Here is a 27,805-nt window from a genome sequence, read left to right as displayed (position 1 = left end):
GACATAAATTTATCTTCCTTGATGTGGAAAGTTAGCTTACATGTAAAATCAAAGTTATTAAACATGTAATATGTTATCACATTTTGGAGAAACAAACACTAATGCTTTCTAAGTTATATATATAACAAAATGTCAAGAGCAACTATGAAGATTTTAGTTAATATTTTTCCTTAACCTGGAATTTTTTATTTTGCACAACAAATATGTGTTACTTGTGTTATGAGAAGCATTTAATGAAAATTTAGAAATTGGGCTTGTAAATCTGTTTATTTTTTTGTGTTTCTCCTTGCTTAAGTTGGGATATTAAGGAAATAAACTTTGATAGAGTACTGCCTTATGAGAGAAACTCCAAAATAAACTTTGGAGCATATATTATATATATATGCAAAGTTTATTTTGGAGTTTCTATATATATATTAATATTTCTATATTATATATAGAAATATATATATTATTATATATAATAACATATATGACCTTCAAAGGTGTAATATATAAGTTAAAATGTGTTTATTACACACCAATCTATCTCAAGAGTTCAGTGACTTAAGGCAGTAATTCTGAGGAGAACCACTAACAATCTGAACTATGAGATTTGACTAGTCAGAGTCAAGTTGATTGGTTATCAAGAACCCAGAATCTACCGAGGATGTGAGCTTCTTTCCCTAATTATCCTATTTCATTAGATTTACACTTCTGATGGAAAAAAAGTACCTGGCTTATCTTTTGGATTATCTGAAGGTTTACTTAAATAATACCTGTTTCTGACCTAGCTTAAAAATATCTGAATTTTACAGTCTTGCCTTAGGACTTTTATCATTGCCCTTTTTAAAAAATCACAAGCCAAATTACAAAATATTGGAAAATATTTCTATTTTGAGTAAGTCTTCTATTTTGAGGAAGTCTTAACAAGGAAGAAACAAGGAGTATTGTCCAAAAATACAGCCAAAACTTCACAAAATACATTATACACATTTCTTTCCAACCAGATTCCACTTCCTTTGGCAGCTCAAGTTTCTTCTTTTTTGCTCCCTTCCTCTCATCCTTTGGCGTCAAGTGTGCTCTCTCTACTCCACCCATTCCCTGATGCCTGTCCTCCCACCTTCTTACTCCCCTCGCTCCTAAGTGCTACATCCATGCCTTTTCTAATATAAAGCAATTCCAGCTCTAATATTCTTCCAGTTTTCTCTCTACCATATCCATGAAATCAGCAAAATTAAGGCTTAAAATTCGAGCAGCAAGGTGACACCTAGGTGGCTCACTGTGGCTGCCTTACATTCAGGTTATGATCTCAGGGTCCTGGGATCGACCAGATTAGGGTTCCCTGCTGAGTGGAGAGTCTGCTTCTCCTCTCCCTCTGCCTCTCCCTCCTGCTCATGCCTGCTTGCTTACGTGTACTCTCACTCTCTCTCTCTCAAATAAATAAATAAAATATTAATAATTAAAAAAAAAGACTCAAGCAGTGGGGTTTAAGTTTCTAGGAGTAGCAATGAGAATACCCCTCCTGAGAAAGGACATGAGATTTGTGTTTGTTTATTTGTTTTCCTATAGCCCTGTTACAGTTACTGATTTCCATGAGCTTTGTAATGCTGTATATGTGGAACTTTATATTTCTAGGTACATGAATAATGATGAGTTGAATTCTCTTATGCATATTCTTGACACTCCTCCTTGTCTGCTTTTCAGGCAGTGGGAGGGCAGATGCTTGGTTACAGTATAATTACATTGTGCACCCATCAGCAAGTCTCCTCTTACAACCTTGGAACAACCCCAAGGAGTTTGGAAGCAATGGAGCAAACTGAATTGGGCCTAAATATAAAAAGGAGAAAGTGTTTGTTTTATTTATGTTTTAAGGATAGAGTTATTTACATTCCATTGTACCATAAGAATTGTAAATTTCTTTAATAACTGTAAATTGTTAGGTTGGAAAAAAATTTAAGAAGTTTCAATTCTGATCCAAAGTAAGAATATTGTTACATTAAATTTTTTGGAAAAGATAAAATATTAATTGCCAAGAACATTATACTTCTGTCTGGTACAACTGTAATGTTACTAGTGTTATGGCCTTTAGGTTAGATATTAAGGAAAATTTATTGAGATTTAGAGAGATGAAGTTTAATGATTATGGTGTAAATACATGTGGTGGAATAGATTAAGGTAAATTTATTCCAGAATATATTCTGGAAGCTTCTTAAAATGGTGAAAGACTTATATGTGTTATGTATTGTTAAATTAACACTTGTTAGGTGGAGCACAAGGTGTCAGATAGTGAATCAAGGTTTAATAACGGATCATAAGAGAAACTGAAGTAGAGAACTTCATTACTTACACATTCTGGAGGAAATACATGGACCACCTCAGGGGGCCACATGAGAAAGTTAAGGCAAAGTGTGGCCAGAGAGTAGGACCTGGGGCACATGCTTTTATTAGGGTCTGCAGATAGAGTACTTTGGTTTTAGCAGCCAAAAAGAGAATTAGTCAATTCAAAAAAGGAGGGCTTTGGTGAGCCCCACAGAGGTCTTATCTAAGAGGTGCACAAGGGACAGGCTCTGGGAACCAAAGAAGGCTGCTGATCATAAGAGCTATTGAGAAGTTCAATGAGGAATTTACCTTTGCTTGTGACTCTGGGGCTATTATCTATGGTATGTGCTTCCATGAGGAACCAGTATCAGCTTAAGGACCCTGTAGGTCACTTAGCCAAACAAAATGGATACAAAGGCAACATAGAATAGCTTAGCTAAACTCTGGATACCTTGTTTAATGCAGTTTGTCCCAATTTCCAATCCTTCCTGCCTCTTAAGCTTTACTGCTGAATCCAGTCACCTATTAGACATTACTCTTAATTCCCTTGCCATCTTTTCTCCAACATCAATTCTCCTTCCTGGATTCCCTGTTTCTGCCAGTTGCACTGTTATTATCACAATAAACCAATCAGGCATTTTCATGCTAACCTTTCACTTACTTTTGAACTCATATAGGAAGTAGGCCCTACTAATAACAGCCCAAATATAAACATCCACAATTATAAGCCCTTCTCCCATATTCCCAAAGAAAGAGTTAAAAAGATCCACTTGGAAGTGGAGGGCATAAATATATAAATATTTGATACCATAGTTAAAATATTCAAAAGTTTGTTTAAAATGTTTTATTAATTTAGTAATACATAAATTTTAAGAATTATGTTAAGAAATACTATTTTAGCCTTAAACTTAAAATGTAACTCAGCAATATATGTTCTGCCAATCCATGAGCATGAACTGTTTTCCCATTTCTTTCTGTCTCCCTCAGTTTCTTTCATAAATGTTCTATAGTTTTCAGAGTACAGATGCTTTATCTCTTTGGTTTGGTTTATTTCTAGGTATCTTGTGGTTTTTGGTGTAGTTGTAAATGGGATCAATTCCTTAGTTTCTCCTTCTTCTGACCCATTGTTAGTATATGGGAATGCAAGTGAATAATGTGCATTAATTTTATACCTTGCCACTTTGCTGAATTGCTGTGTGAGATCTAGCAATTGCTAAAACATTTGTGCTTCTTAGGGCAATCTACACATTCAATGCAATGCCTAGCAAAATACCAACAATTTTTACAGAGCTGGAACAAATAATCTTAAAATTTGTATGGAACCAGAAAAGATCCTGAACAGTCAGAGGAATGTTGAAAAAGAAAACCAAAGTTGGTGGCATCATAATTCAACACTTCAAGCTCTATTACAAAGCTGTAATCATCAGGACAATATGGTACTGGCCACAAAAACAGACTCACAGATCAATAGAACAGAATAGTGAATGCAGAAATGTACCCTCAACTCTATGGTCAACTAATCTTTGACAAAGCAGGAAAGAGTATCCAATGGAAAAAAGACTCTTTAACAATTGGTGTTGAGAAAAGTGGACAGCACCATGCAGAAGAATAAAACTGGACCATTCCCTTACACCATACACAATAATAGACTCAAAATTATGAAAGACCTAAATGTGATAGAAGAACCCATCAAAATCCTAAAGGAGAACACAGGCAGCAATCTCTTTGACCTCAGCTGCAACATCTTCTGGCTCGACACATCTCCAAAAACAATGGAAGCAAAAGCAAAAGTGAACTGTTTGGATTTCATCAACATCAAAAGCTTTTGCACAGCAAAGGAAATAGTTGACAAAATTTAAGACAACCAACAAAATGGGAGAAGATTTTGCAAATGTCTTATCAAAGACTAATATCGAAGATCTATAGGGAACTTATGAAACTCAACACCCAAAGAACAAATAATCCAGTTAAGAAACGAACAGAAGATATGAACAGACATTTCCAAAGAAGACATACAAATGGCCAACAGACATATGAAAAATTTCTCAACATCACTTGGCATCAGGGAAATACAAATCAAAACCATAATGAAGTGAGGGTGTGGAGAAAGGGGAACCCTCTTACACTGTTGATGGGAATGTAAGCTGATACAGCTACTCTGGAAAGCCGTATGGGGAGTCTTCAAAAAGTTCAAAATAAAGCTACCCTATGACCCAGCAATTGCACTACTAGGTTTTTACCCAAAGTATACAAATGTAGTGATGTGATCTGAAGGGGCACCTACACCCCAGTGTTCATAGCAGCAATGTCCACAATAGCCAAACTATAGAAAGAGGCCAGATGTCCATCAACAGGTGAATGGATAAAGATGTGGGGTATATGTATATATGTATGTATATATACATATATGTGTATATATATTTAAATAAAATGGAACATTAGTCAGCCATCAAAAAATGAAACCTTGCCATTTGCAATGACATGGATGGAACTAGAGAGTATAATGAAAAGCAAAATAAGTCAGTCAGAGAAAAACAATTATCATATAATTTCACCCATATGTGGAACTGAAGAAACAAAACAGGATATTATAGAGGAAGGGAGGTAAAAATAAAATAAAATGAAATAAGAGAGGGAGAAAAACCATAAAAGACTCATTAATTATAAGAAACAAAGTAAGGTTTGCTGGAGGGGCAGGGATGGGGAAATGGGGTAACAGGATGATAGGCATTAATGAGGGCATGTGATGAAATGAGTACAGGGTGTTATATGCAACTGATGAATAAATGAACTCTACCTCTGAAACTAATTATACACTATATGTTAAGAAATTGAATTTAAATAAAATAAAACTTTAAAAAGTAACTTAGCAGATACAGAGTTTGTCGATTTTTCAATTTCAATTTTTATTTTGTCAAGTCAAGAATTCAAAAATCTATAACATTGACCAATACTTTTGTTTAAAATCTGATATTGTTGCAGTCCTAACAAATGTAATGGATTCCATTGAGAAGTGGGCTTAGTTAAATTTTTTTTAAAAAAATACAAAATGACAGATAAAAGGAGAAAGAGACTAAAAGACAGCAAGAGAGAGAACTAGAGTCGTTTTTCTATATTGCAAATATACAAATATGGAGGAAATATTTACAAAAAATAGAATGTTAAAGATTTTCAGGAGGACAAAAATAGTTGGCCAAAAAGTTTTAGTATTACAAACTTAGGTTTTAACAAAACTTTTTATTTCATTTTATTTTTTAAAGACTATATATTTATTTTAGAGAGATAGCATGAATGGGAGGAGCAGAGGGAGAGGGAGAGGGAGAGAGAATCTCAAGTCAGCTTCACACTGAGTCCAGAGCCCAAAGCAGGGCTTGATCCCAGGGCTATGAGATCACTACCTGAGCCAAAACCAAGAGTCAAATGCTTAACCAACTATACCATCCAGAAGCCCCTGATGAAACTTTTTGAAAATATATTTTTCTAGGGTTCCTGGGTGGCTCTGTCAATTGAGCATCCAACTCTTGATTTCAGCTCAGATAATAACCTTAGGATTATGGGACCAAGCATCATGTGGGGCTCAGTGAGGATTCTCAGTGGAGAATCTCAGTGAAATTCTCTCTCTCCACTTAACCTCTGTTTTTCCCCCCTGAGCTTGTACATGCTCCTTCTTTCTATAAAATAAATAAACACACACACACACACACACACACACACACACACACACACACACACACACACACATATATATAGAGAGAGAGAGCGCATAAGCAAGCATGAGCACATTTTTCTGGTAGCATCCAGAAGAGAGCACTCTCATGAACAATGTCTTCAAGATCTCTAACATTTGAATATATCTACTACCTTTATACTTAGGTACTTTAAAAATAATGCTGTAGAGATAGAGATTTGTTGTGTCGGTGGAGGCATGGGTGAAATGGGTGAAGGAAATTAGGAGTTCACTTATCTTGATGAGCACTGAGTAAGGCACAGAATTGTTGAATTGCTATAGTGTATACCTGACATTAATATAACACTGTATGTTAACTGTGCTGGAACTAAATTTTTTAAAAAGTGAAAAAAAAAAGTAATAGATTTCCAGTAAGCAGTGTTACTTTTAGGAAACAACAAACACCTGGGTCATCCTTAATAGATATCTAATATGAGAGCTGAAATGATTATATACAACATTTCCCAAAAGTTGTCTCTCAAAACATTGATATTGACTTATAACTAGTTGTCTTTCAATTCTGCATTTTAAGAAATAGGGACAAAGCTATTATTTTTAACCCATCTAATTTCTCCTGCTATATAAAAGTGATGTTATCAAACAAACGTAGTCCTCAGTCAGAAATTACTTCTTGCATTTTAATCAGGGCATACTATATCCATCAGTCAGAAATGTGAAAAATTTATTTAAGTCTCCACATTATAAAATGCAAATTGGTTAAAAAGTTTAATACAGTGGCTCAGCACAGAGAAATTAACTCCCTGGGTTTGGTTAATGCTAAACTAAACTGATGGACCCAGGGGCAATGAATTTATTTTGATGCTGTGTTATTTTTCACAGTGACACAATTCAATGCACATGTGAAAATTTCTGTTTTAAAGACTGTACTTCAGAAGTCTGTTCATGTCTTAATTCATTAATCCACTTTGTGCTCACCCTCTTGAAATCTCAGAATAATTTTCCAGGGACTGAACACATTTCCTCCAGAAATGACTGCTGTTCTGATATCCTGGCATTTCAAAGCACAGAATATCCTGTGAACACTAAAAGTAACAATAGTCAACACAATAATAGTAACAATAGGACCTACTATGAGCCGTATGCATTATCTCATTTATTCTCATATCTCAACAACCTTGCAAGGTAGGTTTTTTTTTTTCCAGTTTTACAGATAAAGTAATGGAGAGTCTAAAAGGTGAATTGATGTCTCATTTAATATTCATGTTCTAAAAATTATACTTCTTATTTCTGTGGAAATAAGAAAAAGAAACTATAGCAGCCAAGCATAATATCTGTTCTATATGTTAAAATTCCTCTTTTTTTTCCTCTATTATAAGCAAGGACATTTTATCCATTATAGATTCTAACTCAGTGCCTTGCAAAGAGAAGGGGCTCAATTGATGCATGATGCATAAATATGGAAACCTGATGTTGATGCAGAACTGAGAAAATAATTTTTTAAATATAATTTTGAATAAAATAATATACTCTCTTAATAGGCAAAGTTACACAGTTATAGACTTGTTCACTTATTACATAAATGAATAAAAAGATATACAAAATTCTTAACTTTTTTATGACAAACACACATCTTTCAATGTTAAAAATATTTCATTGCTGAGAGCATACTATGTATGTTAATGACAGTATCTGTATGCATCAAACAAGACCTGAATATTTTGAAAAGTCAATTGACAATGTTTTAGTTATAAAATGATAATAATTACTGAAATTCAGTTTCCACTGAACACTAAATTTAGTTATATGACCAAGATTGATGTCCTGCCTACATACGTTTTAAATAACTGACATTTTCCCAAGTAATGTAATTAAATTATTATACTAAGACTTTTATCTCTCTGAAGATCACTAAATAGTAAGGAATAATTTTTCCATTAAGTGCCTAAAAGTGTTTTAAATTATTTTTATCAAAATCTGCTAATTTTTGGACTATATATTCAGCTACCCAGGCAAACTGTCAAACCATTTGTGGTATCTATTGTAATACGTTACTAGATTATTTTTTCTTATTTGATATACGGCTTTACAGCAGGTTTTCTTTTCTTTAATGTAATGCCTTGAACTCTTTGCATCAGAATCACCTGATATAAGCTTCATGAGAAAGATTCTGTACCAAAAACATAGCTTATATTGCTTCCTCAAATTGTTCTTACAATCAAATGTTCGGAATGTTGAGACATTACATTGGCCAGTTTTGCCATCAGGAATATCTACCAAAATCACATGAGTGATGACAATGATAGCAATCATATAACTGTTGCCTGGCTGACAATGATTAATGATTGCAAGATTTCATTGGCTGTAAAATACATCCTACTTCAATGATGTTAAAATGTGAACAAATACTTGATAAAATACAGCACTTAGAGAGAGCACTGGACTTCTGGCAATCATACAGAGAAGAGTTGGGGGTTGTAGTTGAGTACTAAAGAAAGAGTATCCTTCCCTAAGGCTGAAGAGTTTGGGAATATACAAGTTATAATAGTATTCATTTGTGATTTTTTAAATTATACTTACTAATACATATATTTTTAAAGTGTGAGTTGTCTTTTCCCAAAAGGTTTCATCATAATAAATGAAACATCAGTTTGTCATATTAAATTATAAATTATAAATCACTATCTCCTTAGTCCTCTAAGTGTCCTTCACATCATTATGACACTGTCCTGCAGAGATAAGAAGCAGAAGATTTAATGAGAACTTCAACTAATGTAATAATTAGAGAAGGATGAGCTAATTAAAAAATATGCAAAGACTGATTAAAATTACCTTTATACTTAAATTGTATGGGCTAAATGGCAGAGGAAAACTTTTAAAAAACCTTTACCTAGGGGTGCCTGGGTGGCTAAGTTGGTTAAGTATATGACTCCTGATCTCAGTCATTTCTTGATCTCAGTCACGTTGGGCTCATTTCTTGATCTCAGTCACGTTGGGCTCCACATTGTGTGTGGAGCCTACTTAAAACAAACAAAAGCCTTATCTATTCTAATAATTTTAAGCCATATTAAATACTGAATTATATGCAAAAATTATATTGTGATTATATTTATTTTCTTCTATTTTGGACTGGAAATTAGAACACACTTCATAAATGGTGATGTGCTTTACAGTCCAACTATAACACTCAGCATGCATGATACACTTCACAACAAGGATATTACATGATTGTTTTTCAGAACATTGAGATATTACATTTGTCCTGTTTTGCTTACCAAGATCATACATGTTGTTGGCAAGAACAACTACTTCAAAACTGTTACCTGGCTGACCTGTTATAAATAATCTAATATACACAATCTAGATAGATTTTCTTAAGGTAATTGGGAACCAAAATAATGATAGTAACTTCAGGAAATCTGACTTCCAAGGCACTGACTCATGGGGGCTTAAGTGGGTAGGAGAAGAATCAATCAATTCTTATATTCTTAATCAGTGTCGTTGAATGAGATGTCTAAGGTTGATCTCTTACACAAACATGGTTGACTCAGAATTTTCTTCACTGCTGGTTGTATGTTGCCTTTATATTATCCTCCTTATTTATTCTTCTTTAATGTCCCTACAAAGCTCAGAGTATTGAATAATGTATATATACAACAAATTCAACATAAAGCAGTCATCAGGATTGGGTTGTATTTGGGTAGAGGGGAAAAATACATAAACCATTTATCTTTTTTTATTTCTTTAACTCTTAGACTGGATTGGCTTTGCAAGGAAAATGACAGAACTAGAAATAAAGAATAAAAGCAATACCATCTTATTTAGCAAATAATTGATAAATAATAAAATACAGTCATTTGATGTGTACATGTCATTTAAGGAAAGTGGGAATTGATAAAAATATTTTGTATCAATCTCAAATTTTATTTGTACATAGTACTAATAAAGACTGAGTTTCAATAATTAAATCATCTTAGATTTAAAACTCTGAATCCAGTGATTTTTGAAACTAAAATAATTCTTCCTTTCACTTCATCACTTATGAAGCCTGAGTATCATGCAAGGAAAATTAAGAATCCAAAGTAGGAAAACAAGGATCAATGGTGTTTTTCTATAATCTTGAATAATTTTCCACTCACATTGAAAAAATAAGGGCAAATCCAAAAGTTATGTTGATAATGTATCCATATTTAGATACTTAAAAATGCAAAGATAATATTTATACATATAAACATAAATGCTTTAAGTAAATAGACCAAAAATGACACAGATATTAGTATTCTTTAGATGGAAATATAAATACATAGTCAATATTTTATATTTGTTTCTTGATACAATAAATATAAATCTGTTTAACTTCATATTTATACCACATTCAGTAAGGTTTATTTCTGAAAACGTATTACTGAACCATATATAACTAAATGTTTCTCAATATTTTCTAGCTAAAATGTAAGAATGATTTCAAAACTATAACTGAAAAATGAATTCTCAAGCCCTAATTTTTATGTCCTAAATAATAATAAAAATGTATATTACTAGGTTTGCTTTATGAGGCACTTTAGGAAAATAGATATTTGAATATACCAATGTCAGAGAGAATTTCAAGGATCTGTTATGATATCTCAAAAGAAAAATTGGGAAATTGCACAGAAAAACAAGGACTAATGGTAGAGACTGCTTAAAGAGATCAGTCAAAACAATGCAAACAGCAGTGTGGATCCAAGTGACATAACTTTTCAAATATTTAAAACCAAAGAGAACAAAGAAACAATGCCAATAGAAGAGGCTATTGCCACTAGATTCAGTCAAAGCAATTGTATAAACCAGAGGAAGTTAATTTTGGAGATTTCCCTCCTACGCTTCTTAGAGCCTTCCCTACCTCAATAGCCTAAGACACCCATCTTGTCAACTGATTTTGACAGACTTGACTTCAAGTGACTACTTATGTTTCCCTTCCCCATTCCACCTTTGAGGAGCAGGGTGTTCAAGAGTCCTTGAAGCCCACTCTGCTACAAGATAGGTTTTTAAAATATTTTTAAATTTTTTTGTTTTGTTAATTTTTAAAAATATTTTTGTTTTGTTTTTGCATTTGTTTTTTCTAGCTTCTCCTCATCTTTAACTTTCAGATCTAGATTGATTTTCTTCAGTTTTTAAAAAACTATATTGAGATATAATATATATAAGTTAATATGCCCATTTTAAATATACAGTTTGGTAAGTTTTGACATGTCTGTACCTATGCAACTATTGTCTCACTCAAGATATAGAACATATGTATCTATAATATTTTTGTGCCCTTCCCAGTCATCCCCCCACCTCCACCATATACATTCTCCCTCAGGCAATCAGTAATATGCCTTTTGTTAACTGTAGATTAGTTCTGACTATTCTCTTTTTTTAAAAGATCTTATTTATTTATTTAAGAGACACAGACTGTGTGGGGGAGGGGCAGAGGAAGAAGGACAAGAAGACTCCATGCTGAGTGGGGAGCCTGATGCAGGGCTCAATCCCACAAGCCCAAGATCATAACCTGAGCTGAAATCAAGAGTCAGACGCTTAACCAACTGAGCCCCCAGGTGCCCTAGTTCTGATCACTCTAAAACTTTAAAAATATGAACTCATGTACTGTGTGTCCTTTTGTGTCTGGGTTCTTTCACATAGCAGAATGTTTTTTAGATATATCCATGTTGTTTGTTTATTTCCTTTTGTTGCTGAGCGGTAATTATAGTAATACACAAAATGTGTTTAACCATTCACCTGTTGCCAAATATCACTTAATATAACAAACGCTGTTGAAGATGTGGAGTAGTTAGAACTCTCTACACTGCTGGTGGGGTTAATTAAATGACACAATTACTTTAGAGAACAGTTTGGCAGTATCTTTTGAAGTTCAATGTATACTTACCATATCATACAGCATTGCCATTTCTAAATATTTATCTTAATAGGTTAAAATGTATATCCAGAAAAATATTTGTACATGAATGTTCTTTACATATGCTTTACACTTGGTTGCTAAGGTAAGGTGAAATTAGAAATTAGACTGGGCTGCTTCCTATTTGGAAGGAGCTTCCTATTTAGAGAAAACTATGCAGGATTCAGATTATCACCCAAGGAAAAGAAGTCATCATCCAGGTCTTTTAGACAAGAGTAAATAAACTAAAAAAACAAACAAATACCAATCAATGTAAGCCAGGTATCTCTTAAGTCATCTAACCTAGCTATCTACTCATGGGAGTTTGGGTTAAAGTCTTTGCTAATAATAAAGAAAAAAGCTTTGCCCACTCCTCTCTTCTTATATTTCTGAAATCTTGGGTTTTAGCTTCAGGATCCTGGGCAAATATCTTGGCTGCTTCATTTTATCTATGAAGAATCTCTCTCCTTGTCTTCTAATCTGTTTCTTTATCATTAAACTCCTGAAATGTTGAATTAGATTTTCCTGAAGAAAAATTACTATTGGATTGGTAGAAACTTAAGAAACTTTGAAATCAAAGTATGTGCAGATACACACTTGCATAAGGAGAACCAGCTATTCAACATACTAGATGGCATATTCTTCAGAGAAAATAAGGATATCTGCAATCCCTGAATTATTAATATTTTATCTCACAGGTACCCTTAATATAACAATTATTAGATAATACTGAAATCCTGATTGCTGATCCACACTTGTTCTGTTTTATCTGGTTGTGAAACCAGGTCATTCACTGAAGGAGCAGGGTAACATTTTATTGCACTTATTGAGGACTCAAATAAATTGATTTTATATTGTCTTCTGTTCTGGTTTCTGATAACAATTAATTGTAAAGAACCATTATCTCATTTAGTGAGTCAGTGAATTTGACAGAGCATCTCCCTATATCACAAATAAGTCAATCATTTTGAAAATTATACTCTTTCAGGAATTATTTCTCCATTATAAAATGATTAATATAGATTGAAACAATAACAACCAAACACAAGTAGAAAAGAGGAATTCTACCAATCTCAAACCTTCTCTTCTACCTATTCCCAAGAACAACAGACTACTCACGAACCCTAATTTAATAATCAATTTATTCTGAGTTTTTTCACCTGTAAAGACACAATTTTCAGGGTGAAGTTTTGGTTTTTTTGTTGGCTTGCTTGCTTCCTTCCTACCACCTCTGGTCTCTTTTCCATTATGCCTTGCTTCCCATTATTGCTGTTCATCCTTATTTTTATACTAAGATGGCCTATGTTCATTGATTAAGATGAGAAACAAATGAAGTGGAATTCTTTATGCTCTGGTTTTGGGTGGGCAAATATAAGCATAGGAATTTTGGTCCACAAGGTCCTCCTAATCTACACAGCTGAAAGAAAACCAAAAAGCAGAATGATTTCAAACTTAACTGGATAAGAAAAACAAATAACAGCGAGGCTCTCCATACCATCCCAAGCATTTCTTCTCTCATTAAAAGCTTGATGTTAATCTTCTCCCATCTAGCCATAATGAGCTCTATTCCTGTTAACACCCTCTTTCTTTTTCATAGTATTCATCCAAATTAGTAAATTATAGGACTGGAAAGATTCTAAGTAGCCAGTTAGCAATTGGAAATGGATCATCTTTTAAGCATATTAGTAGGAAACAAAACCCCTGCTTGTGGTAGCTTTTTAATCTGGATAAGTTCAGTAGAGATGGGAAATATATAATATGACTCTATAAGTTCCCTGTGATTCAATGGTTAGTAAATACTTTCCTTAGGTATATATTATTATATGGGCTTTTTAAATTAATAATGTAATGTCATTAAAGCCCAATTTGAGGAAACTGGAATGTCTCTAAAAAATTATGGAGCAGTTAAAAGTCTACATACTTTCAAAGTAAAAGGAGAATGAAAAGAATCCCATTTTTGTTTATTTTGCTTTATTTTACATTGGTGTGTTGTTTTTTGGTGTTTGGGGTGTGTTTGTTTTTGCACTGGATTAGAAGCCCTACTGATAAACAGTGTGCAACATCAAAATGTAATTAAGAATTTTCCAGAGAGATATATCAGTACTGAAATACTGAATAGATAACTGAAATTATATCTGATCTGTTTTAGGGATGGATGCTTTGAATTGACATTAGAATGCTACTTCCTAGTTGAATTTAATGAGACAGTAAATGGGAACAAGAAAGGAAGTGGCATACATTCTGTTAGTACTAAGGAATAAGAGCTATTTTCACTTTTCATGTTCTCCTTAATAATAATTACAGCCCTATTTTTTTGGAACAAGAATGAATCCCCTATTTTTAAGCTTAAATTATTTTTATGAGATCCACTATACTTACAATAATAACAACAACAACAACAAATAAACTAAGAAAAGCAAAGCTTTGAAAGGAAGTAATCAATTTGATTTGTCCAAGATGGTGGAGAAGTTGATCTTAGTTTCATCTGGTCTCAGAAATTCAGCTAGATAGCTATCAAATCATTCTGAACACCTACATACTCACCAAGAGATCCAAGAACAGTATAGCTCAATTCTACTAATAGAAAGTTAACCACTTTCTGTAAGAATGACTAGACTTCAAAACAGAGAACAAGAAGCACTACTGACTGCCAGGGATCTAATCAGTACAGACATAGAAAGATGTCAGGACTAGAGTTCAGAATAACGATTATAAAGATACTAGCTCAGCTTGAAAAAGCATAGAAGACACTAGAGAATCCCTTTTTGGGAAAATAAAAGAACAAAACTAATCAAGCTGAAATAAAAGAGACTATTAATGAGATGCAATAGAAAATGGAGGCTCTATTAGGATAAATGAGGTAGAAGAGAGAATTAGTGATATAGAAGACAAAATGATAAAGAATTAAAAAGCTGAGAAAAACAGAGATAAATGACTACTGGATCATGATGGGAGAGAATTCATGAGAAAAGTGAAACCATCAAGCAAAATACTAGAAAAATTAGGATCCCTGAAGAAGAAAGAGAGAGGGGAGCAGAAGGCATATTTGAGCAAATTATAGTGGAGAACTTCCCTAATCTGAAGAAGGAAACCAGCATTCAAGTCCAGGAGGCACAGGGAAACTCCCTCAAAATCAATAGAAATAGGTCAACACCTCAACATATAATAGTGAAACTGGAAAATCTGAGAGACAAAGAGAAAATCCTGGAAGCAACTGGGGGGTTGGCGGGGTGGGGAGTTATGTAACCTACAAGGGTAGAAACATTAGACTGGCAGCAGATCTATCCACAGAGACCTGGCAGGCCAGAAAGAGCTGGCCTGAAATATTCAGTGTTCAGCCAAAAAGACTTTATCTGGCAAGGATGTCATTCAAAATAGGAGAGAAAAAAGCTTCCAGGACAAACAGAAACAACAGGAATTTGTGATTGCTAAACCAGTCCTGTAAGAAATGTTAAAGAGGATCCTTTAAGTGAAGAGAAATCCCAAAAGTAATATAGACCAGAAAGGAACAGAGACAATATACAGAAAAAAAATGACTTTACAGGTAATATAATGGCATTAAATTCAGATCTTTTAATAGTTACTTTGAATCTAAATGAGCTAAATGTCCCAATCAAAAGACACAGGGTATCAGATTGGATAAAAAAGCAAGACCTGTTGATATGGTGTCTGCAAGAGACTCATTTTAGACCCAAATACACCTCGAGATTGAAAGTGATGGGGTGGAAAACAATTTATCATGCTAGTGGACATCAAAAGAAAGCTGGGGTAGGAATCCTTGTATCAGACAAATTTGATTACAAATCAAAGACTGTAATAAAGCAATGAAGAAGGACACTATGTCATAATTAAAGGGTCTATCCAACAAAAATATCTAACAATTGTAAATATTTATGCCCCTAACATGAGAGCAGCCAATTATATAAACCAATTAATAACAAAATTAAAGAAACACATTGATAATAATACAATAATAGTAAGGGACTTTGACACCCCACTCACTGCAATGGACAGATCAACTAAGCAGAAGATCAACAAAGAAATAAGGGCTTTGAAAGACCCATTGGACCAGATGGATTTCAAAGATATATTGACGGCATTCCATGCTAAAGCAAAGGATACAGATTCTTCTCGAGTGCACATGGAACTTTCTCCAGAATATATCGCATACTGGTTAACAAATCAGATCTCAACTGGTACCAAAAGATTGGTATCATTCCCTGCATATTTTCAGACCACAATGCTTTGAAACTTGAACTCAATTACAAGAAGGAAATTGGAAAGAACTCAAATGTATGGAGGCTAAAGGGCATCCTCCTGAAGAATGAGTGGGTCAACCAGGAAATTAAAGAAGAATTTAAAATGCATGGAAACAAATGAAAATGAAATACAACTGTTAAAAACCTTTGGGAAGTAGCTAAGGCAGTCCTAAGAGGGAAGCATATAGCAATACAAGACTTTCTCAAGAAACAAGAAAGGTCTCAGATACACAACCTAACCTTACACCCAAAGGAGCTGGATAAAGAACAGTAGATAAAGCCTACACCCAGCAGGAGAAGGGAATTTATAAAGATTAGAGCAGAAATCAATGAAATAGAAACCAAAAGGACAGTATAACAATCAACAACACTAGAAGCTTATTCTTTGAAAAAGTTAATAAGCTTGATAAGCCCCTGGCCAGACTTATCAGAAAGAAAAGAGAAAGGTCCCAAATAAATAAAATCATGAATGAAAGAGGAGTGATCACAACCAACATTGAAGAAATGCAATTATAAGAACATATAACAAGCAACTATATGCCAACAAATTTGAAAATCTGGAAGAAATGGATGCATTCCCAGAGACATAAACTACCAAAACTGAAACAGGAAAAAATAGAAAACCTGAACAGAAACATAGCCAGCCAGGTAATTGAAGCAGTAATCAAAAGTCTCCCAACAAACAAGAGTCCAGGGCCAGGTGGCTTCCCAGTGCGATTCTACCAACCATTTAAAGAAGAATTAATACCTATTCTTCTGAAGCTGTTTCAAAAAATAGAAATGGAAGGAAAACTTCCAAACTCTTTCTATGAGGCCAGCATTACCTTGATCCCAAACCCAGAAAAAGACCCCACCAAAAAATGGGAATTACAAACCAATATCCCTGATGAACATGGATGCAAAAGTTCTCACCAAGATACTAGCCAATAGATCCAACAGGACATTAAAAGGATTATTCACCACAACCAGTGGGATTTATTCCTGGGCTCCAAGGGTGGTTCAACATCTGCAAACCAGTCAATGTAATACACTTCATTAATAAAATAGAGGTCAAGAACCATATGATCTTCTCAATAAATGAAGAAAAAGCATTTGATAAAGTATAGCATCCTTTCTTGGCTAAAACTCTTCATAGTGTAGGGACAGAGGGTACATGTCTAAATATCATAAAAGCCATATACCAAGAGCCCATGGCTTTTGAGAATATCATTCTCAATGGGAAAAAACTGAGATCTTCTCCCCTAAGACCAGGAACATGGCAGGGATGTCCACTATCACTACTGTTGATCAACATAGTACTAGAAGTCCTAGCCTCATCAATCAGACAACAAAGAGAAATTAAAGGCACCCAAATTGGCAAAGAAGAAGTCAAACTCTCACTCTTTGAAGATGACATGCTTCTGTAGGTGGAAAACCTCTAAGACTCTACCCCAAAATTGCTAGAGCTCATATAGGAATTCAGCAATGTGACAGGATATAAAATCAATGCACAAAAATCAGTTGTATTTCTATACACTAACAATGAGACAGAAAAAATAGAAATTAAGGAGTTGATCCAATTTACAATTGCATCCAAAACCATAAGATTTCTAGAAAGGAACTTAACCAAATAACCAAATGATCTGTACTCAGAAAACTATAGAACACTCATGAAAGAAACTGAGGAAGACACAAAGAAATGGAAAAATGTTCCATGCACATGGGTTGGAAGAACAGATATTGTTAAAATGTCTATGCTACCTAGAACAATCTGTACGTTCAATGTGATCTCTGGCAAAATACCATCAACATTTTTCACAGAGCTGGAACAAATAATCCTAAAATGTGTGTGCCAAAAAAGATCCTGAATAGCCAGAGGAATGTTGAAAAAGAAAACCGTCACAGTTCTGGACTTCAAGCTCTATTACAAAGCTGTAATCATCAAGACAATATGGTACTGGCACAAAAACAGACACATAGATCAATGGAACAGAATACAGAACTCAGCAATGAACTCTCAACTCTATGGTCAACTAATCTTCGACAAAGCAGGAAAGAATATCCAACAGAAAAAAGACAGTCTTTTCAACAATTGGTGTGGGGAAAAGTGGACAGCACCATGTAGAAGAATAAAACTGGGCCATTCCCTTACACCACACACAAAAATAGACTCAAAATGATGAAAGATGTAAATGTGAGACAGGAATCCATCAAAATCCTTGAGGAGAACACAGGCAGCAATCTCCTTGACCTTGGCTGCAACTTCTGGCTAGACACAATTTCCAAAGGCAATGGAAACAAAAGCAAAAATGAACTACTGGGGCTTCATCAACATAAAAAAGCTTTTGCACATCAAAGGAAAGAGTCAACAAAACTATAAGACAAAACACACACACACACACACACACACACACACACACACACCAAAAACAAAACAAAACAAAAACCCATAAGACAACCAACAGAATGGGAAAAGATATTTGCAAATGTCTTATCAGAGAAATGGCTAATATCCAAAATCTATAAAGAACTTATCAAAATCAACACCCAAAGAACAAATACTCCAGTCAAGGAATGGGCAGAAGATATGAACAGACATTTCTTTAAAGAACACATACAAGGGGCAACTGGGTGGGTGGCTCAGTGGGTTAAAGCCTCTGTCTTCGGCTCAGGTCATGATTCCAGGGTCCTGGGATCAAGCCCTGCATCAGGGTTTCTGCTTAGCGGCGACCCTGCTTCCCCACTCTCTCTCTCTGCCTATCTCTCTGCCTACTTGTGATCTCTGTCAAATAAATAAATAAAAATCTTAAAAAAAAAAAAAAGGACACATACAAGTATCCAACAGACACATGAAAAATGCTCAACTATCAATGGGCATCAGGGAAATACAATTAAAAACCACAATGAGACACCACTTCACACCAGCCAGAATGGCTAAAATTAACAAGTCAAGAAACAACAAATGCTGGTGGAGATACAGAGAAAGGGGAACTCTGTTAGACTGTTGGTGGGAGTGCAACCTGGTACAGACACTCTGGAAAACAGTATGGATGGAGTTTCCTCAAAAATTAGAAAATAGAACTACCCAAGACCCAGTTGAACTACTGGGTATTTACCCCAAAGATAAAAATGTGGTGATCTGAAGGGGCACCTACATCCCAGGGTTTATAGCAGCAATGTTCACAACAGCCAAACTATGGAAAAATCCCAGATACCTATTGACTCATGAATGGATAAAGAAGAGTTGAGGAGATTATATATATATATATATGTATATATATATATATTTATATTCATTCCATGGAATACTCAACCATGGAAAAAATGAAATCTTGTCATGCACTGACAGGGATAGAACTAGAGGATATTATGCTAAGTGAAATAAATCAATCAGAGAAAGATAATTATCATGTGATTTTACTCAATGTGGAACTTAAGAAACAAAACAGAGGATCACAGAGGAAGAGAGGAAGAAATTAAAGAAGACAAAATCTTTTTTTGTTGAGAGAGGGAGACAACCCATAACAGACTTTTAATCCTAGGAAAGAAACAGGGCTGCTGGAGGAGAGGGGAGTGGGGAAATGGGGTAACTGGGTGATGGACATGAAGGAGGGCACGTGACATAAAGAGCACTGGGTATTATATAAGATAAATGATTCACTGACCTCTACCTCTGAAACTAATGATACATTATATATTAATTAATTGAATTTAAATAAAAATATATGTATCTCAAGGAAAAAAATGAAATAATCAAAAGAGAAGACTGCAGGTGGCATTATTAGAGCAGTAGTTAAATGTATTCAAATTTTCTAATGGATAAATAAATTTCAATTTAATTAAATTTAAAATTATTTGAGACTATTTGATCTTTTAATAGATTAACAAATGCCAAAAATCAGAGGCGGAAGGATATGGATTGTGCATAGTTAAAGCACAGAAATTTTTGTTACACTTTGTTTCAGAACTGAAGTTTTTTTTAAATGTAGGGACTTGTAGACCTTATTATGTGTATAACTGAGTTGTAGAATACAACCTCCAATATTTTAGATGAAAAATTCTTTCTATTAAGCGCATAGTAATCATCTTTTTTTGTCTCCATTAAAGATATACTGCTTCAGAGCAAAGGAGGTTTGACAAAGTCCCTTTGACACATTACATTTTTGTTAGGGTTAATGTAATAGTATAGACCCTTGCTACTCAAATGGTCTACAGATCATCAGTGTCATCCAAGAGCCCGTTAGCAATACAGGATCTCAGGTCCCACTCCAGACCTTCTTAATCAAAATTAACATTTAAACAAGACACTCAGGTAATTCTTATGCACGTTAGAGTCTAAGAGGGACTATTAACAGTCTTCACACTATAAATTAGTGCTGTCCAACAGAACTTTGTGCAATGATGGTGATGCCATGTACTATTCAATACAGTAACCAATAAACACATATAGCTATTAAGCACTTCAAATATCGCTAGTGCCAATAAGAAACTGATCTTTTTTATTTACTGTAATTTTAATTAGTTAAAGTGTAAATAGCCACAAATGGCCAGTGGTTACCATGTTATACATTGCAGCTATAACTTTTTATTCACATGTATTTATGGGAATAATGTATGCATTCTGAAACTTTGGGGCATTTGTTCTCTTTACCTCATTTGCCAAAGGTCATAGGGCACTTGTAATACACCGATATTTCTAAGTGTTATTTGTTGGTTTGTTTATTATCTGCACTATTCCTGGAACATACTTACTGTATTCCCCTACAGTTATTTGTTTATGCTGGGGCTCAGGGCAAGCAGCCCCAAAATATGCCACTTTGGCATATTGATTATTTTGAATTAAGATTACTTAAGAAATAGCCAATGCAAAATGGACACTTTGACCCTCCTTTGTCTGCAGAAAGCAGGAAATGAACCTCACATGTGAAAAGTACCCACCCCGTACCAGGAGGTAGAGAGTCATCCTTATCATCTGAGATAGGGAATTCAAGGCCAAAGAAGCCTATATAAAGAGCCAAATAACAATATAGAAATAAAATTAAAATATAAAAACCTATATAAACAGATCTTGTGACTTTTACTGATTTACTATGCCAGTCCAAATTCTGTTTAGAATTCTTTACTAATTGAAGCTCCAAAACATGTATTTATTTTGTCAGTTTTTCACAGATTTATTTTCTTTAATATGTGTAAAAACTGCATGCCTTGGTCATTTCTTGGGTCTCAATTTTATTATTGGACCTCCATGCACATGTAATTAAATTTCCTTTTCCCTGTTAATCTGTTTCATACCAATTGATTTCTTTGACCAGTGAGAACATTGAAGGGGAGAATAAAATTTTTCTTCCCCAACATTAACATGGCTGTGTTCTACCATGTCCCACCATCAACCTGATCCCAAGATGAACTGTAAACTTCTCAAAGGAGAGGTCATGTCTTAATGATCTTTTTATTTCCATTCACCTAGTACCAACTTTGGCATATATGAGGTACTCTGTGTGGTACCACTGGCAAAGAAATAAGCCCATGAATTATTTCATTTTTATTTTATTTTATTTTATTTTATTTTATTTTATTTTATTTTATTTTATTTTATTTTTTAGAGCAGCCATTTCTAAAAACAGCTTTATTGAGGTATATTGATGTATTAAAAAACTGCACACATTTAACATGCAGACTTTGATGAGTTTGGACATATACAAAGACCCATGATATTAATATAATCAAATTAATAAACATAATCCAACATGTTCCAAAGATTGTTTCACTTGTTTCTTTTTTAAATGGTAGGAATACTTAACATGAGATCTACTCCCTTAATTAATTTTGAAGTATTTAATATTATATAGGTAACTATAGTCACTATATTGTACAGAGATCTCTAAAAGTTGTTCATCTACCACAACCGAAAATTCATTCTCATTGAACAACTTCCTTTACTCCCATCTCTAAGAGATGTCTGCATTCCCATGTTTACCGCAGCATAGTCACGGGTAGCCATTTATGGAAACAAACCATGCATCCATCAACAAAGGAATGGAAAAAGAATGTGGTGTATACATGGAATGTAACATTATGCAGACTTAAAACAGAAATAAATCCTGCTATTTGCTACAGCATGGATGATCTTGAAGGATATTATGTTAAGTAAAATGAATCAGCAACAGAAGATTAAATACTACATGATTCCATGGCTATGACATATCTATAGTAGTCAAATTCATAGAAGCAGTGCACATGGGTATTTATTTTAATAAAACTTAGTAAAGCATAGAATTAGATTTAAAATAACAGTATCTTGGACAATACCCATTAGTGTTCATCCCACCAAGAAAGCAACTGTCAAGCAAACAGAAACAGTAACAATTATAAAAACAAATTTTGCATGGTTAGAATTAGTTTCGGCTCTTTCAAGTCAGGCTGATGTAAGGAAAATACTGAAGCAGATCTGTAAACATATTAAATGTCCTGGCTAAGTAATTTCTGGGTAACATGCAAATCAGCCTTTTGTACTCTCAGTTCTGAATTGGGAAGAACACACCAGAGTTTGGCCTAGGACATGGAAGGGATGTCTCCATAAGGGGCTAGATGGCTGAGACAGTGAGGCTGGATACCCAGACTGTCCAAGTCCTAAGTTGATGTGAGCTAAAAAAAATTAGCTACAGAAGACAAATAACCAGGGGTCACTAACACCAGGTGGATAGCCTGATTCTCAGGCCATGGTGGGAATATCCATATACTTTTCTGCCAAGCACTGCAAACAGCCAGGTAAACAGCTTGAGACATGAACAGGTAACTTTGTAATGCCAGCTTTTTTTTCTTTTTTCCTCTTCCTCCTCTTTCTTTTCTTTTTCTTCTTCAGAGAAGAAGTAGGCTGCTTATGGTAATAATGGCTTCTAACTTTGAACTTAACAGTCTTTCTCAAGATTCTCAAATCATGTGGCTTGGAATGAAATGTTACTAAAGCCATCTCCATGTATTTTGCTCATTTCCATTGCCTTGTGAACAAAGGTAAGTCTAGTTTAAGTTTTGAATTATCTGCACCTTCCTATTACTTGAATTCACAGACATTAAGAATGATATGTTATGATATACTGAAAATACTTTGTTGATGAATTTCATACCTATCGTTCTTCAATAAGTCTGCAATATTTACAAAGTTCTGGCAAAGAGGGGGTCCTTTATTTATTAATTTGTTTTAATCTTCAATTATGGAAATTTTTGAATATATTCAAAAATAGATAATGGTAAAAGTCACATACCTCTCACTCAGCCTCAAAAATGATCAACATCCTTACTTCATCTTTACTTATTATTTGAACAGAGTATTTTAAGCCAGATCCCACCATACTGTCATTTCATTTATAAGTACTTCACTATGAATCTTTAACAGGTAAAGATTTAAAAAAAAAAAAATAGAACAATAACATCATTATCACAGTAATAATTTCTTATTATTTAATATTCAGTCTCTTCCAATCTTTCCTGGTTATCTCAAAATTATCTTCTCACAGTTAGCTAATTTGAATCAAAATTCAAGCAAGGTACAAACTGCATAAATTATGATTTTATATATATATATATAAATATATATATACACACATATATATATATTGCAAAAGAATACTTAACATGAGATCTGCCCATTTAACAAAATTTTAAGTGTACAATACGGTATTGTTACCTATAGATACAATGAAAAGATCTCTACAATATAATCATCTTGCATTACTGAAATTTTATACCTATTGAATAACAGTCCCCCTTCTCCCCGCCCCCAGGTTCTGGCACCCACTATTCTACCCTCAGTCTTTGACAATTCTAGTGTGGAGAGGGAAAATAATTTCCCCTTTACCCTTCTGAGTTCTTGGTTTAGACCCCTGTAATGAAAGATAGTTTGACAATAGAAAAATGAGCATGTACACATGGGAGATACTCAGGGAAAAATAGGTAAATTTTGGTGATACATCATCTTAAATACTATCTTCAGCTAAAGACAAAAAAGAAAAACTTTGGGGGAAGAGGAGTAGTTGGGAGAGGGCTAGGAAGCCCAGTTATGGGTAACCAACCTAGTTGGGAGAAGGCAAGGAAGCTCAGTTATGGGTAACCTGGAAATTTATATAAACAAAAGTAAGGTTGTTATGCAGATCTAAGTTGATGCCTTCTCCATTGGTAAGATTTTCTTGTGGGTTAGAGTCCTTTTTGTTTTCTTGGTGTTGAGATGGGGCCTGAGAAACTGTCTTTCTAATGAGTTCCCAGGATGCTGTGATCTGGGATGGTACTTTGAGAACCACTGTTTTTTGTTTGTTTGTTTTGTTTTGTTTTTAAGATTTTGTTTATTTATTTGTCATAGAGAAAGCAAGCGCAAGCAGGGGGTTTGGCAGGCAGAGGGAGAAGCAGACTCCCCACTGAGCAAGGAGCCCCATGTATTTACAATAGCCAAGATTTGGAGCATTCTAAGTATCCATGAATAGATGAATGGATAAAATACACACACACACACACACACACACACACACACACACACACACACACACAATGGACTATCATGTAACCATCCAAAAAAAGGATAAGATCTTGCCATTTGTGATAACATGGATAAACCTAGATGGTATTATTCTAAGTGAAATAAGGCAAGCTGGGAAAAAGAGATACCATATGATTTCACTCATATGTGGAATCTAAAAAGCAAAACAAATGAATAAACTAACAAAATGGAGATTCAGTCTTATGAATACGGGGAACGAACTAGGTTGCCAGAGGGAAGAGGGTGGGGATAGGCAAAATGGGTGAAAGAGTGGGAGGTACAGGTTTCCAATTATGGAATGAGTAAGTACTGGAATAAAAGGCACAGCACAGGGACTATTAGCCAATGATATTGTAATACCATTGTATGCTGCACTTGTGGTAAACAAAGTGTAATATACAGAGAAGTTGAATCACTATTTTGTACACCTGAAACTAATGTAACATTGTGTGTCAACTAAACATACAAACAAAAAGCTGCTTGGCATTAGAAAGATCAGGATTTCCTTTCTAATTCTCCTGCGAAATAACTATGAAACACCAACCATGTTGCTTAATTTTATGATTCATTTCCCTCACCTATAAAATGGGGAAGTACTAGTACCAAATCCCGGGACTGTTTTAAGGATTAAAAAAGTTAGTGTATATAAGGCATCTGGCAAGTATTTTAATTCTTTAGCATGATATTAGAGCTTGGGTAATGTCCTTACCTTGGTTGGCTAGAGTTTAAAGTTTAATATTACTCAGCATTTGTTAAATAGTACCCAACAGGAGTACAAAGGCTTTAGGAGTTTTGCAAGAACTGTCCTTGAGGGTATAAAAACTATAATTGCTTTTATAATTTGCCATAAGTAGGTTTAACTTTTAGTTTTGAAAAGGATTTTGGAGAGCCATAAGTAGGAAAAAAATAAGTTCATAAAATCAAGTGTGTACTTCCTATTGTGTGGGGGAATATAGAGGAAGAATTTTTTTTTAAGGAGCTCATACAACCTGAAACGAAGTCTTGCCGAGTCCAGAACCATTTATGTCAACTGTCTTCTTAAATAAAATCTACTGACCTGTATCCAAACAACAGAAGATCAATTTAGTCAATAAATTTATTTTTTAAAGCAATCTCCATTAAAGAATTTGTATTGACACATGGTCAAAATAATTGGACAACTGGCAATACTTTCTCTCCTACACCCAGAAGTTTTGGCATTATAGCATATGGTAAGAATGTTGCTATGTTGTCCCTACCACTAGAATAAAATGATACTGGTTAACATTTAAGGTTTGGGGTTTGTTTTTTTTTTTTAATTTTTGCTTTGTGTCCTCTGAGTTTGTACTGCACTGCCCTCTAGAGGACAGAATTCATCATAACACATGCATTGTAATTTTTCAGAGCGTTTGTATTCCTCCTTAAAAGCAAATTGTAATTCAAGAATGTATGATTCATGATGATAGCACCAGGACATAATAGCAAAATAAAAAATATTACAATTTATGCTAAAATTTCATCTGGCATTATTGAGTAGTGTTTTTCATTACAAGTATTAAGTTTCAATTTCTACAACAAATGAAAGAAGTTTTTTAAATTAATATTCCTTTAAAAAATTATGCACGCACCTGTCTTAGTCAGCTTTTAAAATAAAGGTCTAAATGTTTCCATGTTTTAATATATGAATAGTTGAAATTATAAGTGCATCAAATTTATTGTTTTGATAATCAGTTTGCCCTATTGAATATAGATAAAATTTCCTATTTGAAGAATAAATAAGTCTTTTTATTAATTTGTCATAGATTTTGACATAGAGGCAAGGGTTAGTTCTTTACAATGTATGTGTACATGAAAACTGACTAGTTGGATTATAAAAACAAGCTACTAAGGTATTTCTGTGAAAAATAAGTCTGTTGAAATTGACTTGTTGATAAAAATCAGTGAAACCAGGAAAGAAAGAAAGAAATATTTTAAACAGATCTACATGATGTTAAGATTTTTCTTGAACTTTGAAAATCATTGCTTTAAAAAAATTATTGTCACAGAAAAATTCAGGATGTACTTCACAGGACAAAATTTGTGCAAAATTACACAGTGACAGTATTGTCCATGATTATCCGGTATTATTGTCTAATTTTATTTGGCTTATATGAACTTAGTATAACAAGGGAAGTTTTTACTTTGTGTTTTTCTTTCATACCTCAGACTTGAAACCCAAGATGTTTTCAGTTGTGATCTTTAGGCTGTGAACTAGACTAATTTGGGGATGAAAGAGGAAAAAAAGAAATTTGGAATCTTGAGGATTTATTCTATTTTCCTTTCTTATTCTTGTTTAGGTTTTTGAGCCAATCAGAAGCATCTGCATGCTGACTTCAGACTGCTAACTAAAGTTTAATGTAGGTAAGTTCTTACGTAACACTGCTAAGCTGCCAGTCCGCATTGGAATGGGTAACCAAAAAACTGGAGCTAAACAGTAAATGTTACTTGTCTCTCACGGATGTTTTTCAATTCCTGTCACCTTAAGACTATTCCACATTGTACAGTGTCAGGATCTAAAAGCAAATGGGTTACTTTCTGCTTGGTTTTTAACTGTAATATTAGTTCAGGTCAAAGACCCAGTTAAGAGAGATTAACCAAAACATGAGAATCAGTTTCCAAATGCCACTGCATGCAGGAGTTAAGATTTAAGAGAAAGAAGTGACGGAAGAAAAAAAAAAAAAAAAGACAAAGAGGGGAGTTTGTTTATTTGTTTAGTTTTGGAGTGAGAGGCAAGGTGGTAGGGAACGGCAGAGGGAATCTTAAGCAGGCTCCATGCCCAGCCTGGAGCCCAAAGCAGGGCTAGATCTCACCATCCTAAGATCATGGCTTAAGCCAAAACCAAGAGTTGGATGCTTAACCAACTGAGCCACCCAGGTGCCCTTAGGTTTATTGCTTTTAATAATACCTATTTACTGGGATAGCCAGATATTAAGAATTCATGCTGATTTCTCTGCTTTTTTAAATCCCTATTCATTGCTCTTATCTCTACTTCAATTGTTAATATACACTTAAAATGTGTGAGTATTTCAACATTTCAATGGAAATAACAAACTTAGGTATACTGGAATCAAATGCAAGATTGCATTCATTTCCATTTTGTTTTCCCATGTTATTCAATT

At 34.1% G+C, this 27,805-nt stretch overlaps 1 long non-coding RNA gene across 1 annotated transcript in view; it reads left to right on the top strand.

The window, feature by feature from the left end:
* LOC116569119 overlaps nucleotides 1-27,047 on the top strand; it is a 72,757-nt gene extending 45,710 nt beyond the window's left edge. Inside the window, exons 2-3 of the long non-coding RNA XR_004276856.1 lie at nucleotides 23,004-23,152; nucleotides 26,984-27,047. This is a non-coding gene — a long non-coding RNA (uncharacterized LOC116569119). The remainder of the gene's footprint in view (nucleotides 1-23,003; nucleotides 23,153-26,983) is intronic.
* Nucleotides 27,048-27,805: the final 758 nt, after the last annotated feature.

This window comes from Mustela erminea, chromosome 11 (genome assembly GCF_009829155.1).
Source record: "Mustela erminea isolate mMusErm1 chromosome 11, mMusErm1.Pri, whole genome shotgun sequence".
Classification (NCBI taxonomy): domain Eukaryota; kingdom Metazoa; phylum Chordata; class Mammalia; order Carnivora; family Mustelidae; genus Mustela; species Mustela erminea.
This window is presented reverse-complemented; position numbering and strand designations above follow the sequence as displayed.